Source organism: Silene latifolia, chromosome X (genome assembly GCF_048544455.1).
Source record: "Silene latifolia isolate original U9 population chromosome X, ASM4854445v1, whole genome shotgun sequence".
NCBI classification, from domain to species: domain Eukaryota; kingdom Viridiplantae; phylum Streptophyta; class Magnoliopsida; order Caryophyllales; family Caryophyllaceae; genus Silene; species Silene latifolia.
The window spans coordinates 64,719,480-64,725,479 of NC_133537.1; the positions used below are offsets into that span (position 1 = coordinate 64,719,480).

At 41.1% G+C, this 6,000-nt stretch overlaps 1 non-coding gene across 1 annotated transcript; it reads right to left on the minus strand.

The window, feature by feature from the left end:
* Nucleotides 1-31: 31 nt before the first annotated feature.
* LOC141625150 (small nucleolar RNA R71) lies at nt 32-138 on the minus strand. The gene has a single exon (XR_012534945.1). It is a non-coding gene; the product is annotated as a small nucleolar RNA R71 (small nucleolar RNA).
* Between the last annotated feature and the right edge of the window lie 5,862 nt (nt 139-6,000).

Genomic DNA, 6,000 nt, shown 5'->3' on the forward strand with positions numbered 1-6,000 from the left:
GAACAAATAATTCCCGCCTCAAAGAACGGCAAAGATCAAAAGTGAGCTTCAAGGCTTCACTCAACTAGATGATGAAACCCTCTACAAGGCATGGGAAAGGTACAAGGCCCTTCAAAGGTTGTGTCCTCATCATGGGATTGGTGAGGATGATCTCATTAACAACTTTTACGAGGGATTGCATAATGATATGAAGATGAACCTAGATTCTGGTTCGGGGAAAGGGGCACTCGACAAGATTGATCACAAGACGGCAAAAGAGTTGATTGAGGAGATGGCGTCTCGAACTTTCCATTGGAACAATGACCGTTATTAAAGGAAAGGAAAGGCAAGTGTTGAGTCGGTAAATAACATGGAGGTCAAGGGATTGATAGAGGAGCTTAAGCAACAAGTTGCATTGTTGAGTTCTAATACACCCAACAATTCTTCACCAAGAGCCCATGTTTATAGTTGTGAATTTTGCGGAGATCAAGAGCATACACCAAATGAGTGCCCTTTGATGGTGGGAGATGTGAGTTGCATGGAACAAGTGAATGGAGTATGGGAGTCTAGTTCGGCTAAACAAGCTTTTAACAATAACCACTATCACCCCAGAATGAGAGCCGACCCGAATTTTTCCTATGGTTCTCAAAATGTAAAAAACCCCACTTTCCAAACAAAATCACAAAACCCACCAAACTTCCAAGACAACAAACAAAATCAACCCTTTAACGAAGGTCCACCGAGTTTTCAAGGAAGAACTTTTCAACCAAGGCCACCATTCCAACCACTCAACCAACCTACACAACAACCTTTCCAACAAGCACCTCAACAACCATTCCAACAATCTACTCCACCTAAGTCAAATATGGAGCTCATGATGGATGATAGGCTATCGCACACCTATGAAAAAATAAATACCATAGACACAAATGAATGTAGTACGTAAGGGTCGAATCCACAGAGAGACGGTAGTTGTTAATTAGTTGTTATGGAGTGAATTTTATCAAGGTCGGTTTATCGGTTGTTGGTTGGTTGGTTGGATAATGAAAGAAAACAATAATAATAATAAAGAAATAGTCTAGGGAGGTCGGGTTACACATGAAAATTATGTAAATGCTCAAATTAAACATAGGAGTTGATAAATCGTTAATTGTTTAGGCTTAGAGACACCCACCTCTCGATATTAGTGTCAAGCATAGACCGGGTCCTAGAGAAACTCTCGTTTATGACTAGGTCATCCTACTACACATGCTTAGTCTAATCCGATACCGTGCCTCTCGACTTATAGAACGAATTAACAAACTTAATCTATGAATAAGGCCTTTAAACAAAGATTAAACGTGACGATACAAACATGTGATAGAAACAATGAAACGATATTATAACATTCTAGTTCAACAATTCCAAGAACTACTTATGCATGGTTTCCCTTATTCCCTAGACAATTGAATTACTTATGCATAATAAAAACTAATCTAATGACATATGAAATGATAAAGATAAACATACTAACTAGTGATAGAAAAGACTAAAGAATAACAAAATAATACTAGAAATGAAATTACCTTGACAATGGAAATAGAACTTGAATATAGAAGAACAAAAACTTGAGATGGAAATTGTAAATGAACTTGTAATATAAATTGAAATGCGTAAAGAAATTGTTTATAACATAAAGGAAATGATAAAGGGAAACCTAATCTAAACTAAACTATAAAATAAAATAAGAGTATAAAAGTGGTGTAGAAAGTATGTAAGAAGTGTATAAGAGGTGCCCTTTAGGTCCCGGATCAACACCCTTTATATAGGGGTGAAGGGAGAAACGTAAGCAATTAAGAGAGTATAAAAGTGGTGTAGAAAGTATGTAAGAAGAGTATAAAAGTGGTGTAGAAAGTATGTTGGCATGTTAAGTGTTTATTATGTGGCTTTCAAGGCTAGTGACATATCGTATGTATATATTGGTAGAAAAGAATGTGTAGAGTATGTTCACGAATAGCAGTAGCTCGTTTTTCGCATGACACGGCCGAGCAGGGCGGACTCGACCGAGTACCCTGTACTCGGCTGAGTAACCAAGCACTCGACCGAGTGTTGTTTGAGGTGTGCGTAGCAGTAGCTAGTGGTTGTGTCAGCTTGACCTAATATTAGAGCATACTCGACCGAGTAGAGCATACTCAACCGAGTATCACCTATACTCGACCGAGTATGTTTTCTGAGTATTTGACGTTTTCTTCTGGAGTGGAAAACTTGACCGAGTACTAGTGGTACTCGACCGAGTAGTCCATACTCGACCGAGTATTATATTATACTCGGCCGAGTGCTTCTTTGGCGGAGGGTCGTTTATATTTTGAGCCGTAGGCTTTGTGCTTACGTTTCCTTGCTTCTTATCAGCTCAAAATTCCACCAAAGAGATCAGCCGCGTATATCCAACCAACTGAGATGTCCATGGATGAGGTAGCCCGTATGATCGAGCAGCAGGATGCACTCCTTGAGGCTCTTAAGAATGTGGGTAAGGGGACGGAGAAACCGGTGGATGCTACCCACCTGAGCACTATCATCGCCCGCTTCAACCCACCTACTTACGAGGGCATTGGGGAACCTAAGCTGCTCGACAACTGGCATCGTGAGATGGAGAGTCTCTTAGAGGTTGTTAAGTGCCCACCGGAGTTGGACGTTGAGCAGGCAGCGTACTATTTGAGGGGTGAAGCTGCAGTGTGGTGGCAGAACGTGAAGGAGGATGCCCGAGCTTTTTACAGGGAGGAGGAGGACGGTGTTATACCATGGTCGGGCTTAAAGAGCGCCATGAGAGAACAATTTGTGCCGTAACATATCCGTCACAAGTTGAGATCCGAGTTTGATTCTTTCACCATGACTAACGACATGACGGTGACGGAGTACTACCACCGGTTCCTTGAGTTATCACGTTATACGGAGGACATGCAGCTGGGGAAGCGGGGTTTAGCTCTTTGTTTTGAGAGGGGGTTGGCACCCAAGATCATGAACAGGTTACCAGCCGGGGTTATCACCAATCTGAAGGACGTGTACTTAAGGGTCGGGCAAGCGGAGAGGTTAGTGGATTTATCCAAAGAGGCTGCGGAGAGGACCACCACCGAAAAGAGGAAAGCGAAAAGCGAGAGTGGCAATCAGTCGAGCCACAAGAAAGGCAATTATGGCTAGTCTAGAGCCTTTTCTGGAGGATCTGGGTTTTCTGGGGTATCTCGAGCTTGGGGAAGAGGTGGAGGTCGGAGTGTTAGTGATAACTCCAACCTCACTTTCTTCCATTGTGGAGGTATAGGCCATAAGAAGTACGACTGTACCAGTGCCAGAGTTGGAGGGGCGTCGAGGGCTTATCAGGGAATTTTTCTCAGGGTCCGAGTCAGAGATTTGCCAGCAACAGGCCATCTGGGTCGTGGGGTAACCGTGGAGGGCAGAACAACAATGGCGGTTTCAACTGCAATAGTGGAGGATCTTACCAGCGCCCGACCAACAGTGTGACTCAGAACTCGGCAGATAAGCCGAGTAATTTTAACACCTCGGTCCAGGGTGGAGGCCAGAAAAGCAGCGGGAAGCTCTTTATGATGGACAAGCAAGAAGCTGAGAATGATGCTCATGTAGTTACCGGTACCTTTCTTGTTCATAATACACCATCTTTTGTTTTGTTTGACTCAGGAGCAATACACTCTTTTGTGTCTAGAGGCCATGCTTTGTCTATGGGTTTGGGGGAGTTTGAGCTTTGATGCATGCATTTTATATAGACTTATTGTACCATATTTGCATGCATCGCTATGCATTTTGTGTAGTGTTTAGCTACAAATGTCCCCTGAATTGTCTACTTTGGTTTCTCTTGTCTTATTTGCAGGAATGAACCAAAGAGAAGCGGAATCAAGCTTAAAACATGTCCCTATGCATGCATTTAGGAGATGAGTTGAGTCAGAGCTTGGAGACTACTAATTGTGATGCGCAAAGAAGTAAGATAGCTAGGCGAGCAAAGGAAGAACTTCAAAATACTAGTGCCTACTTTGAAGAGCCATATCTCGAGTTCTACAACATATTTTCAAGTGATTCCAATTGGAGATGAAACTTGACCTCTTAGCTTTCCAACGCCACCGGAAACGCTCTGTTTTCCCAAGTAACGAAGAAATGGCGGTCGTTTGAAGTTCATAAAAAAATGGTTTGAAATATTTGAAATGGTAAAAACCGATTACAAATATGAAAAGAAAATAAAGGGGAAGAAGAGACCAAACACGGTTGGGTTTAAGGTTGAGAGGGGCTTTAGGTGCGAGCCTGCTGCTACATAAGTAGCCCCTGCCTCAACTGAAAATCCGGTTTTGGCTCATTCAACCCATTTTTGGACCATGTTATGCATGTTTTAGCATGTTATAGTCATGAAACAAATGAAAAACATGATAGAAGAAGATTTTTACACCCCCATACTTACATGCTAGGCTTGAGACGAGAGACCGACGAAAGTGTATCAACTTGTTTGGCCGGAAAACTCGGTTTGAAAACCGTTTTAGCAAAGTAATAGAGTGTTTTAAGTTTAGTGATGGTGTAGTGGTCGAGATGGTCGGTCAAGTGATTTTATGCACGATGACGGTACCAAACAATGTGTAAGGCTTGTGTTTACGATCGGTAGGTCGTAAACACGTGTCGGTTTGTGACTTGAGAAGTCGAGTCTATAATTTTAAGAGAGAGGTGAGGGGGCGGACGCTCGTGTAACTCTCAAATGGTGGCATTTGAGGGGTATTTATAGGAAAATGGGTGGTTGTGTGCGTTTTGAGCGACGTGGCCACATGGGCTGCTCGAAGCGGCGCGAGCCATTTCGCGCGTCTTCGAGGTGTCTTGTCACTATCACGCAAGTGCAATCATGATTTGTTCTATCCTATGTTTTGGATGAACTTGATTTGTACTTGACCGTTAAGGATTTCGGGAAACCTTAACATGGAAGTATTTGAAAAGTTTGTTTTTTGTGTTTGACTCGGTTTGACTCGTTGTTGGAGTCGGGATTTGCATTTTGAGTCGATGTTTGGTCCGGTGTCAGTTTTGACACTAATTAGTGTCATTGTGACCCCGTCATCATGCATTAAACACTCCAGGTAGTTTTAAAAGTTTTGAAATGTTTTATTTTGGAAATTGTTTTAAGTTTTTCGATGTATAGTTGTACAAAACTGTCGATCAAACGCCGCGATTCCTAAGCATGTTGTAGTCCGATAATCATCAGGTGTTTGTTAGAGACTCAACAGATACTGGGTATCTACAATCAAATACAATTATGATAACCACTATCGATATCAAATATTGATGAAGTGGTACAACTATAACTAATGTCAATCATATAGAAATCTAGAGAAGAAGGAACCTTTTAGGTGTCACATACCCAACTTTCTTATTCTCCAATATGCTAGGGGTATCTTCTCTACTAATGTCATACATATTGATACTTGCAATGATATCGGTCGGGATTGGCATCGCATTTAGGTTTAGCGTTACTATTCACAATAGCTTAGCTTTAACGTTTGCCTTGAGCCAATTCCTTAACCAACCCATATTTCCTTCTTGAACCTCATCCTAATCTTAACTATTAAGGCATATACATCCCTCTTAGAGCTGCCACTAACTTCTAAGAACTTTATGAAGTGATTGTGGTAATTGGTTAATCATGATTTCTGACAAATCATATTACCAATTCGTTCAAACGCTTAAACAATTTAAGTATGTGAAAACATTTATCTCATGAGCAATAAGATTATAGTATCGTTGTTGTAAATAAGATGTCATTGCAAAATCAAAATGCTTTTGACTAAGCAAAATCCCAATTATACTCTTCACAAGAGACCCTTACAACGGACAATACGAGGATAAAAAAGAATTACAATTTTTTTTTTTCATTAGCTATGGCGGTAAAACGGAGAAAAAATTGAATAATCGGAAATAAAAAGTTACAGTATACTTTTAGAAAACTATTCTCATGTATAACGGTTTATCGATTCTATAAATTGAGGAGCGAATTGAATTCTAGTCATT